Below are 13,084 nucleotides of genomic sequence, written 5' to 3'. Positions count from 1 at the left end.
TCTCAAGACAGAGAAATTTTACAAATATTTAAGTGCAGACTGCCTTTTTACTTATACTGTGTTTGTCTGGTTTTGACATCTGGATAATGCTGGCCTCATAGAACGAGTTGGCAAGTATTCTCTCCTCTTTAATATTCTGGACAAGTTTGTATAGAGTTTCTTCCTTAAATATTTGGTAGAATTTACCAGTGTAGTCTGCTGAGCCTGGAGTTTAATTTTTGGGAAGATTTAAACTACAAATTTAACTTCTTTATTAGATATTGTATTATTTATGCAATCTATTTCTTCTTGAAAGGGGTTTGGTAGTTTGTGTCTTTCTCTTTTTTTTTGAGATGGAGTCTCACTCTGCCGCCCAGGCTGGAGGGCAGTGGCGTGACCTCGGCTCACTGCAACCTCCACCTCCCTCCTGGTTTCAAGCGATTCTCCTGCCTCAGCCTCCCAAGTACCTGGGATTACAGGCATGTGCCACCACACCCGGCTGTTTTTTGTATTTTTAGTAGAGATGGGGTTTCACCATGTTGGCCAGGCTGGTCTCGAACTCCAGACTTCAAGTAATCCACCTGCCTCGGTCTCCCAAAGTTCTGGGATTACAGGCGTGAGCCACAGGACCTGGCCAAGTTTGTGTCTTTGAAGAGATTTGTTCATCGCATCAAAGTAGTCCAAACTATTTGTTTATGATATCCCCTTATCCTTTTAATGTCTATAAAATCTGTTTTGATGTCTCTTCTCTCCTAATATTGGTAATTCTTGTTATAATTCCTGATATTCATGATTTACATCTATTTATTTTTCCTAATCTCTGGTCAGAGTTTTATCAATTTTATTGATCTTTTTTTTAAAAAAACAAAACAAAACACAAAAACAGCTTTAGGTTTTAGTGATATTTCTCTTTTTTTTTTTTTTGGTTTTCTATTCTTTTGATTTTTATTGTTTCCTTTCTCTGCTTAATTTGGGTTTAACTTGCTCTTATTTTTCTGTTTTCCTAAAGGGGATGTCAAAATTACTGAAAAGAGACCTTTCTTTCACATTAATATAAGCATTTAGTGCTGTAAATTTCCCTCTAAGCACTGCTTTAGCTGTATTCTAGAATTTTTTAATATTGTGTTTTCATTTACATCCAATTTTAAATACTTGCTAATTTCCTTTTTGTTTTTTTCTCTTACTCATGGGTTATTTAGATGTGTACTATTTAATTTTCAAATTTGGGGGCTTTTCCAGATAGCTTTTTAAAAAATTTTGTTATTAATTGAGAAATAATAGTGGTATATATAGGGTACTGTGTGATGTTTTAATAATACGTATATTTTGTGGAATGATCAAATCTGGCTAATTAATATATTCATCACCTCACATAATTATTTCTTGTTGTAAGAATGTTTAAAATCTCTTTTAGCAATTTTGAAATAAACAGTACATTACCGTTAACTATAGTCACCATGCTGTGCAAACAATCTATTGTTATTGATTTTTAATTTACTTCTATTGTAGTCAGAGAATATACTTAATATGATTTGAGTCTTAAATTTATTACAATTTGAATTTTAGCCCAAAATATGCTTTTTGTAACCTTGCTCTGGTGTTGGACTGTTCTAGAAATGTCAGTTAGGTTCTGTTGGTTGATGGTCTTGTTCAACTCCTTTGTATCTTTATTGATTTTTCAATCTTCTTGTTTTATTAATTACAGAGGAATGTTGAAATGTTTATATTGTGGGTTCATGTGTTTCTTCTTTCAGTTCTGTCAGTTTTTGCCTCTTGTGTTTTGAAGCTCTGTTATTCAGTTCATAAACAATTAGGATAGTTAAAGCCTCTTGATGAAATGATATTATTATAAAATGACCCTCTTTATCCCTAGTTAAATGTTTTGCTCTAAAATCTACTTGGGGCTGGGCATGGTGGCTCACACCTATAATCCCAGCACTTTGGGAAGCCAAGGTGGGTGGATCATTTGAGGTCAGGAGTTCGAGACCAGCCTGGCCAGCATGGTGAAAACCCGCCTCTACTAAAAATACAAAAATTAGCCAGGCATGGTGGTGGGCACCTGTAGTCCCAGCTACTCAGGAGGCTGAGGCAGGAGAATCGTTTGAACCCAGGAGGCAGAGGTTGCAGTGAGCAGAGATCACGCCACTGCACTCCAGCCTGGGTGACAGAGCGAGACTCTGTCTCAAAAAAAAAAACAAAACAAAACAAAAAAAAACTACTTGGTCTGATTTGATATCTTTTTCTAAAAATTCTGTTGATGGTCAATTTCTAGGAGAGTTTTGTTTAATTAAGTTCGCTCCTCATGTGGGTCATGTTGTTTTGCTTCTTTTGCAGGCCCAATAATTATGAATTGAATGCCAGTTGTAGTGAATTTTACCCAGTTGTGTGGTGGATATTTTTGCATTCCTATAAATATTATAATACATTGTTCTGGGATACAGTTAAGTTACTTAGAAATAGTTTGATCCATCTGGAGCTTGCTTTTAAGATTTTTAGGGAGAACTAGAGCAGCATTAAGTCTAGAGCTAACTTTTCCCCACTTCTGTGGCAAAACCCTTTTGAACAGTCTATACAGTGCTCCATCAATCATGAGATTTTTACATTCTGTGTGAGCTCTGAGTACTGTTCATTGTAATTTCTTAGGATGATTCTTTCACTGGTCTCACTTTGTTTTCTTTCATAACTTGGTCAGTACTCAGCTGAAGACTGGAGATCTCTGGAGCTCTGTTGCTTTGCAGCTCCCTCTGATCTGCTACTCTGTGCTGCAAGCTTTTGACACCTTGATCTCCCTGTACTTCAAGCTCTGTTTTCTCTACTGCAGGAGACCATTACGTTCTGAGTTTCTCTTTCTTCCTCTGGGCCCTGCAAAGTCTTTCCAGATGGTGTGCTTGGGCATTAGTAGGTGTCACAATTTTGTTTCCTGTTTTTCAGGAATCACTGTTTTTTATTGCTGAATATTTAATACCTTGAAAACAATTTTTCTGTATATTATGTTCATTTTGCATATTGTTTAGGTAGGGTAAATCCAGGCCCTGTTACTCCGTCTTCATCAGAAGTGGAAGTATTCTGACCCTTGAATTTGATTTTTAAAAATTTTTATGTTGTAGTTTTCCATTTTACTCTTCTTCCCCCTTTTGTTTTTTGCTGTGTTTATGTTCATGTGTTCCCAGAATCTTTATTGTAGATACCTTTTTTTTTTTTGAGATGGGGTCTCGCTCCGTTGCCCAGTACAGTGGCGTGACCTTGGCCCACTACAACTTCTGCATCCCAGGCCCAAGCGGTTCTCCTCCCTCAGCCGCCCTAGTATCTGGGACCACAGGCACACACCACCACCTCCAGCTAATTTTTGCATTTTTTAGCAGAGACGGGGTTTCGCTGTGTTGCCCAACTGATCTTGAACTGAGCTCAAGTGATTCTCCCACCTTGGCCTACCAAAGTGCTGGTATTACAGACGTGAGCCACCACGTCTGGCCTGAATATAGACACTTAGTGAAGCTGAGTTGGCCCTCCATCCATCAGTCAGTCTCTTCAGTATTTCTGGGCTTGTGCTAGATACTGTGAATAGAAAGATGACTAAGACTAGTGATGTAGTGTCGTAAGAACTCCAGTTAAGTATGAACTCCAATCTACTGAGGATTGTGCAACAATATGGAGTTATGCAATGAAATGAGGTTAACTCCAAAAGTCTTATTTAAGTTTTATTCATAATGTTCTATTACATATAGGCCCTTTAAGAAAATGGCTTTTTGGAAGATTACGTCTGAAGGCAAATGTGAGCACAGCATTTAGTTCCATGCTCTATTATGGAAGTGAATACAAATCTGTACTATTCATTTATAACTGACTGCAACTAAACAAGCTTAATATTTAGTAGGAGGCAGAAACTAATTTTAAAAAAGTAGAAAAGTATTTCCCTCTGATTAGGAAAAATGTGTCCTGGGGATTTTAGGCTCTTAGCATCAAGTTCTATGTAATTTTTCCTTTCCATTTTGCTTTTTATTTCTCTTGTTGCTGCGTTCAAAGAACAAAAGCAAATTTCTTCAAGATAAACAAAGGTTTTCCCTTTAATTTGTTTAAATAGCTTAGGTAACAGAGAAACTTCCAGTGGCTAAATCATATTGTATCTGCTACACAGAATAGTCTGTCAGTAGACTGATATTACTCTAACTTGAAAATTTTGTTCATACATCTGGGAGAGGGGCGGTTATTTATTTATTTATTTAGAGACAGAGTCTCGCTCTTGCTGCCCAGGCTGGAGTGCAGTAGTCCGATCTCGGCTCACTGCAACCTCTGCCTCCCAGGTTCAAGCAATTCTCCTGTCTCAGCCTCCTGAGTAGCTGGGATTACAGGCACCCGCCACCAAGCTCAGCTAATTTTTTGTATTTTTAGTAGAGACGGGGTTTCACCATGTTGGCCGGGCTGGTCTTGAACTACCGACCTCCGGAATATTCGCCCGCCTCAGCCTCCCAAAGTGCTGGGATTACAGACATGAGCCCCCGTGCCCAGCCCGAGGAGGGATTTTTTTTTTAACTTTACCTTTGGTCATTTTATTTTTAAAAAATTTTAAGCAACAGTTGTACATATTCATGGGGTACATAAAGATGTTGTATACATATAATGTATGGTAATCAGATCGGGGTAATTAGCATATTCATCATGTCAAACATCCTTTCTTCATGTTGGGAACATTCACTATCCTACTTCTAGCTGTTTGAAACTATATATTATTGTTCATTGGAGTCATTCTACAGTGGTATAGAACACTAGAACTTAATTACTACTGTTTTAACTGTAATTTTGTATCCCTTAACAAATCTTTCCATGTTCCTTGCATCCCACCTCACTTTCCAATCTCTAGTATCCTCTGTTTTACTTTGTACTTCTATGAGAAGTAAAACACTTTTTTAGGGAGGGCTTTTGATACCCATCAAAGATGGAGTTCGTGAAGGAAGAATTGGCATTGAGAAGAAAGAGTTTCTGTCCATTGGTTGTTTTAAAGTACTTATTATGAAATATTCCAGTATATTTAAAGTTAGTTTTTTATTAGTGGTCACTTAAATTTTAACTCTCTAGTAAGGAATAGAAAGCTCATGACTATAGAGAATCAATATGTGGAACATCAGACAAAAATACTTAAAAAAGAAAAGTCTCTGTTGCCCAACCTGAAGTACAGTGGTGCAGTCATAGCTCACTGCAGCCTCAAACAATTTCTGGGCTCAAGCAGTCCTCCCACCTCAGCCTCTGGAGTAGCGGGAACTGCAGGCGCATGCCACCTCACTCATCTAATTTTATTTTTTGTAGAGATGGGATCTTGCTGTATTTCCCAGGCTGGTCTGGAATTCCTGGCCTCAAGTGATTCTCCTGCCTCAGCCTCCCAAAGTGCTAGGATTACAGGCATAATCCACTTTGCCTGGCCCTGACAGAAATACTTTATAGCTTAATTCAGCGATAATAGCATGTTATTATCACAACTTGTTGAGAAGTAATTGGGAATATTTTCAATCTAAATGAAAAAATTATAAAGGGCAAATTTATATTATGTTTTTTTCTATACCGTACATGTAAGGAAGAACTAAGTATAAATATTTTGAAGAAAAAACAATTTGAATATTGTTGGCATAAAAGTGCAAAAATTATTTTGAGTATAGAAATTTAGCCAAAGCGTGTTAAACCATTTGGGGAGAAACTACCTAAATTAGATAAATGGTTTTCTTAGCCTTTTTCTGATTTTAAGATCATAAATGAATGTAAAAGTTATATGCGTATTTATGCTTGACTTTCCTTGTAAAATAGGAGGGTATTTGTTTAATGATTATCTTCTCAAGGCATTATTTGAATTAGAGAAAACTCTTTACTGGATAAAGATAATAAAGTTGTAACTTGTAAAGACACCAGATCATACATCTTTTAGTAGCATTTTTATTACTCTAAAATATTGAAATTGTATATTGAAATGTTTCTTTTGTACAGATACAAGGTAATTTCAGTATCTCCTTTACTAAAATCAGATGAGACCCTTTTATACCTTGTTCACAATGATATTGACATTGTGGCTTTGTTTTTGTTTGTATTTTAAAAGGTACCTTCAAAGCTAAATATCTATTTTAATTTAGATAAATATCTAAGTTCATTTTGTTCTTTCTCTACAAATTTACCACCCAGCTCTTCGCCTTATGTGCTGCTATGAAAAAGATATAAAATATATTCATGTTCCTTGCTATGGTTCCTTAATATCCTTTTGCGGGTTCATTTTGGTTTCTTGCCTTCTTTCAAAAAAAAAATTTGGACTTATGGTATAGTTTAAATTTTAAAAACTGAATTAAAAATGAGCTGGAAGATAGATAAATACCTTCTTTGTTCTTCTCCTTCATTACTACATTTGGCTTTTGACTCATTAAGATTGATATTTAATGCTAGTTGAATAAGAGATGGCTTTTAAGATGCATCATTTAGAATGCAAATTATTTTTAAGCTGAGGAATATTGAAAATAAAACAACCAAGTAAAGAGTCTGAATTATTTACAGGCCAAGGGCTTAAAGGTGCATCACTCCAGCACAAATATTAAATTATGAAATGGGAATTTCAGTTTACCATAAATCTGTCTGCCACAGCAGCTTAAAATAAAATAGTTTTACCCATCTAAAGCAACATCAATTTGCCAGTCAGTGCTTCATGTATCAGAGTGTTCTGTGAAAATATCAATATCATTGGTTAATATAAATGAAATTAATTTTTAAAGCTGGGCTAAAGGTTGACATCTGAAAAATTGCATTACTTTGCAGAAGAGAAATTTCTGTCTTCTAGTGAAATTTCAGGTCATAAGGGCAAGTAATTTTCACAATCTTCAATGGGAGCTAGTGAAATATGAACTTCATTGTCACCTAGCCCCAAAGCGATAAGATAAAATGAGCTGATACATCATTTGCTGTGGTTTTATCATCTTCCTCAGTAATTGGAAGAGAAAACATAAGAGTGTGTGTGTTTGTAGACTCCCCTCTTGCCCCTCCCAACTGCCCCATCGTCCACACCCAGGCTAAAGCCGTTTTAGTCCAATCAATACAAAGGTCACATAGCATTTTATTTATATATTTTTAATTTTTCATACTGACTAAAACTGCCAAGTAGAACATTAGAGTAATGAATATGTTTAATTGAATTTGTCACCCATGAAAACGCTATGAATACTATACTACATCATAGTACTTGAAACCAGAAGGGAAATATACTGTATAGATGAGAAAAATTAAATAACAACACATGATTAATTTAAGAGGTAATTTTATTTTTTATGTATGACTTTCATTTTTGTTGTTTTTTGATGTTTGGGGACATTCTAAGTGTTCATGATATACATTTAGTAAGAAAATTATCAACTTAAATTTTCCACCAGAGTCAACTGTGTATCATTGTCATTATTAAATTCAAAAAAGACCTCTAAATTTTTCTTAAAGAATATATCTTTGAATTTTAAAACTAAAAGTCATGTGGTTGGTGATGAAGTAAATCCTTGAACCAACTAGGATTCAATATTATTAGAGTAAATTACGTGCTATGCTTTGATAGCTACCTTCAGAGAAAACTATAACAAAATGTAAAAACTGTTAATAATAGTGATGCAACTTTAAAATAGTTGATTAAAATTCTTTAAGCTATTTGTTCAAATTACAATTATTGTAACATGAAACATATTTGCACATATATTTATTGGCGAATTGATATGAAAGTATTTTTCAATGTCTTTATTTTAAAGGTGGTTCAAATAATTAGTTTTTCCGTATTGAAGTGTAAACCTGTGACTACATAATTATGTTCCATTAAAATGGGACATAGTGAATATTTTCTAGACTTTCATAGCCATTGTGTTATTGCTTAATGGATGGTATGATTAGTTTACATTTTGTATATTTGGCTAAAAACATTTTTCCTGATGTTAAATATATCCATAGGGTTTGGAGATGGTTCTGTTGTGAATTTTTAAATATCATTATTGATATATATTGCCTGATTTTATTAACACCAAAATCTTCAGAAATCTGGAATTGTCTGAAAAAATAAAATTACTATAGAAATTGGGAAATATTTGGCATAGGGATATGCTATGCTAGTTTTAAACCTTAGGAATAGTAATTTTTAAAAATATCTTTCATTGATGTTACATGTGCAGGCTCTCATGTAAATATTTCTTGTTTTTGAGGTAAAACATTTTATCACTTTTTAATATTTACCCTTCAGGAGGAATTTAAAAACATTTAAAATGTATCAAGGATAGTTTTTTTTTAAAATAAAACCTTCGTTTCTATTCACTTAAAGGATTGGCTTTAACTATTTTAAATCTACTTTTAAAAAATCCCTAGTATTCAGTAAACCAGAGTATATAGTTGGGCAGTGAATGTTGGTTTCTATTTTTGTTCTTTCATGAGGATAAGAAAACAAAAGAGAGTTTTATTTAGATAAACTTATAAGCTTTTACAAATGGACTGGTAAAGGGAAAGTAAAAAATGCCTTACTTTTACTAAGAATAAGTGCAACAAAGTGAAGCAATTTTCTTATGTGTTAATAGTATACTATTTGTAGGACAGAAGGAAGAAATAGATGCATTATTTGGGAAAAATAATATATCCTTTTCATAAGGCACAGTTTTCAAATAAAACTTTTAAAGAAGATAGGTTTGATGTTTTACAGTAAATAAATAGAACATTTATGTATGTATATAATCTATATATTCAGTACTAAATCCTTTCTCTCCTCTCTAACACACTATCTCAACATTTAATAAACCAGCGTTGAAACAAATTATTTAAAACAGTTGAAAGTTTAATTTACTAATAATAATACTAACAATAATAAAACAAGGTGGTAAACATTCAAAGAGAGTAAAGGTTTCAAGCAATTCAGGAGTTGAGGTCATAACTGCAGAGCAATGGTAATGATATGGTTTCTATGGCAACTGATTCATTGGAGGGCTAGACCTCTGTCTAAGGTGCTGTCAGTGTATGTAGAGTTTCAGTGAACAGAAAGTCCCAAAGAAGGGTCTGTTTCTACCTAATCCAGTTTTAATTGAACTCTAGAGACTTTGAAGTGAAGCCTCAGACCAGGCCTATACTATTCCAATAAGAAATGAACCCCTTGCTTAGCTAGGCCTCAGCTGCTTTTCAGTACTGACACCTTTTCCTAATGAACACTTAAAGAAATATTATTATATAAATTTCAGCTAGTAATTCCTTAGTTAAGAGATTGCTAGTTTCTGTTTTAAATCTCAAATTTTTTGACCCTAATTGTGGAATTTTATTTAATTTTTTTAAAAGATTAGGCTAGCTTTTTTGTAAGATTTTAATTTTTGACACCTTTGACAATTTTAAATAGTTTTCTCTCTCTCATGCTGTTTTTTCTTCTCTAAGTTTTAAAACTTCACTAGACTTTGTCATATTTAACTTGAAAAGCATATCATTATACATTCAGTATGATACCATTTATATCAGGTTTGAAAACATACAAAGTGATGTAGTATGTTATTTATGGATATATGTGTACTAATAGTATAAAAACTTACATATAGATGATAATCCTAAAAACAAGGATAGTGATTGGCTGTGACAGTGGAGGAAAATGGGATCAGGAAGCGTTATGCATGTGAATTTTAACACTGTCTGTAATGCATTTATCACTTTCTTACAGATGTATAGAATAATATGGCAAAGTGTTATGATGTTATAAGGTTACTGAGTAGTAGGTACATGGAGCTTATGTCATTTCCTTTACTATTGAGGTTTTTTTTTTTTTTTTTTTTTTTTGAGATGGAGTCTCGCTCTGTCACCCAGGCTGGAGTGCAGTGGCATGATCTAGGCTCACTGCAAGCTCCGCCTTCCAGGTTCATGCCATTCACCTGCCTCAGACTCCCAAGTAGCTGGGACTACAGATGCCCGCAACCACGCCTGGCTAATTTTATTTGTTTTATTTTTTTTATTGAGACGGGGTTTTACCTTGTTAGCCAGGATGGTCCCCATCTCCTGACCTCGTGATCCGCCCACCTTGGCCTTCCAAAGTGTTGGGATTACAGGCGTGAGCCACCATGCCCCGCCTACTACTGAGTATTTTTGACATTGGAATAAAACAGATTTTAAAGGACTATGACACTTGCAGTGTTTCAAGTAGATCTTTGAATAACCATACTGTTTAACGGAATGGAATATAAATGGTATATTTTGTTTAATCAGAAAACTATTTCAGTACATGAAAAATCATCTAACAATGCTGTAGTATACTCATTTCTCCTAATAAATGGAGTAGTCTAGAATATGATTAAATCTTTAGTTGTATGATCATGACTTTGCAATGAGTGGATTCACTGTTATGAGCAAAGGTCTTACTATATAGCTCTATAGATGCAAAAGGTAGAATTTTCAGACCAGTGTGTGATATTCCTAACATATCAAAGAGCTTAAAAGATTTTTTCTTTGTTTTCCTTTGATTTTCCTCTTTCCTCTTTAACCCAAGTGCAGGAAAATTTTAAGCAGTTAGTTGGGTTCTAGTTTAACAGATATTTAACCCTTTCTTAAAAATGTGGCAATGTGGTATATACAATGGAAGCTCTGTATTTTTGGATTAGAAAACCTGGGAATAGGCCAGTTTCTGCCACTAACTTGCCAAGGAATTTTGTATCAAATATTTAACATGTCTAGGCCTCATTTTTGTTTTTTTTCTTTTTTTAGAGACAGGATCTCGTATTGTTGCCCAGGCTGGAGTGCAGTGGCGCAATCATAGCTTACTGTGCTGTCGAATTCCTGGGCTTGAGTGATGTTACCATCTCAGCTTCATTAGTAGCTAGGGCTATAGGTGCATGCTACCACGCCCAACTAATTACTTAATTTTTTGTAGAGATGAGGGCTTGCTATGTTGCCTGGCCTCAAGCAGTCCTCCCATCTTGGCCTCCAAAGCTCAGCAATTACCAGTGTAAGCCACTGGCCCTGGCTCTTGTTTTTCTTATGGATACATTGGACTGTAAATGTTGCAGAACATATATTGGATTCTCTAATATTTGGTAAATCCAGGGTAGCAAACTCAAGTACCAATGGAAACTAGGTGGATAATAGTAAATGAGTGAATGCTCACATCACATTAGTGAATAATAATAAGTGAAGTGAAAATGGTACCAAAATGGAGAGTGCATGCCAATTGTTACCATGTGGCATATAGATCCAGGTTTGCTAGATACCCTAGTTTTTCTTGAGAAGATAGAAATCCGAATATTTTTGCGAATACCTGTTTTCTCAACTATTTTCAACCATGTGAAATTTTGTTAAAATATCGTGCAGGTCAAATATGGACTGAAGGTTGCCATACATTGATTCATTTAGTCATTCTGAAAATTGCTGCTTTGTGCCAGATATTTTTCTAGGCATTGGAAGTAGGGTATATTCAAAGCCTTTGCTCCAACAGAACTTAAATTCTAGTATTCTAGTGCTGAAGAGGCAATAGACTAGCAAGCAAATATTATAGTTTCAGTTAGTGGCCAGGTGTAGTGGCCCATGCCTATAATCCCAGCACTTTGGGAGGCTGAGGCAGGAGGATCGCTTGAGCCCAGGAGTTCAAGACCACCCTGGGGAACATAGTGAAACCTCATCTCTACAAAAAAAAATGTTAAAAGTTAGCTAGATGTGGTGGCACGTGCTTGTAGTCCCAGCTACTCAAGAGGCCGAGATGGGAGGATCACGTGAGCCTAGGGAGTTGAGGCTGCAGTGAGCCATGATCACATCACTTCACTCCCACCTGGGTGACAGAGTAAGACCCTGTCTTGAAAATTAAATTAATTTTTAAAATTTCAGGTAGTGATAAGTATTATGAAGAAAATCTGATAAGTTTGGGGTGGGATGAGTTGTTAATAGAGTAACTGGGGTTTAGATCCTGTGGCTTCCCTGCAGAGGTGACATAAGAGGAGAAGTCTAAATGTGAGAATGAGTGAACCATGTGGAGATTTGGGAGAACATTCCAGGCAGAGTGGAAAACAAGGACAAAACAAGGCCCTGAGGAAGAATGAGTTGAGCTCATCTGACAGTCCCACATATGAGGCTTTATGCAGTTATAAAGAGCTTAAGAGTTTATTATATATGTCATGGGAAGTCACTGGATACTATTAAATATAGGAATGATGTGATCTGATTTCTATTTTAAAATTTTGAGGCGAAGGGTCCTCTGGTCATAGTAGACTTCAGAGGTAAGAATAAAGAGAGAACAAATAGATGCCTCTGAAGACCTTGGGGCCATAGACCAACTGATGGTATCTCTGGTCAAAGTGAGAGAAAGGGATACATGCAGTCTCTGAGAGTAATGTTCATATTTTTGTCCTCTATTTTCCTGTTCATTTACCTTTATTTTACATAGGCGTTGATTATATTACTGAATTAGTAGGATTTCTCTCTCATCCATTTCAAAACTGCACGCATGATTATCTTGTCCTTTGAACTTTTTGTTTTGTATTTTCAAGAAACACTCCCCCTTAGAGTTATACCCATTCTATTTCTAGATTCTGTGGTGTCAGAAATAGAATTATTTTTGTAGAAAGACTGAAATACATACTTACTGACTTAAATAAGGTTTGTTACTCTTTTTTTTTTTTTTTTTCAAAAAACTACATTCTGCATTGGAGAATGTAGATTTATTTGCCATTAGGATTTTGAAAATAAAAATGAGTAAAGACAAAACAGTTTGAGAAGGATAAATTTTTACTACTCGTTATTTTTCCTCTTTGCTCATCCCATCTTTATTCCTACAATGTAGTATCATAATCATATGTTTCATTTGTAATTTTTAATAGTGGTTACTTTTGAGATACATATCTTAATTTTTTAAACTTAATTTGCTTTCATAGAATATCGGGTTTTGATAGCAAATGCATCTCATTTTCTTATGTATTATGTATAGTACAGGTGTAGAGAAATGCTGAGTCTGGTTTTCCCTTAACGCTTTCACAATTAAGCTTTTGAAATGAACTTTTTGAAAAACAAAACTTGAATCAAAGCAACAAAGTGGCTTAGGACTAAAGACAGGATTACTTTGAATTGACAAAGCATTTTAAGCAACTCTGTCTGTCACTTGGGATGACAAGAA

At 34.9% G+C, this 13,084-nt stretch overlaps 1 protein-coding gene across 4 annotated transcripts in view; it reads left to right on the top strand.

Moving 5' to 3' along the window:
* Positions 1-13,084, top strand: part of LRBA (LPS responsive beige-like anchor protein) — a 793,918-nt gene that overhangs the window by 531,430 nt on the left and 249,404 nt on the right. The gene's annotated exons all lie outside the window — the stretch shown is intronic.

This window comes from Hylobates moloch, unplaced genomic scaffold, assembly GCF_009828535.3.
Source record: "Hylobates moloch isolate HMO894 unplaced genomic scaffold, HMol_V3 SCAFFOLD_3, whole genome shotgun sequence".
In the NCBI taxonomy this organism is placed as follows: Eukaryota; Metazoa; Chordata; class Mammalia; order Primates; family Hylobatidae; genus Hylobates; species Hylobates moloch.
This window is presented reverse-complemented; position numbering and strand designations above follow the sequence as displayed.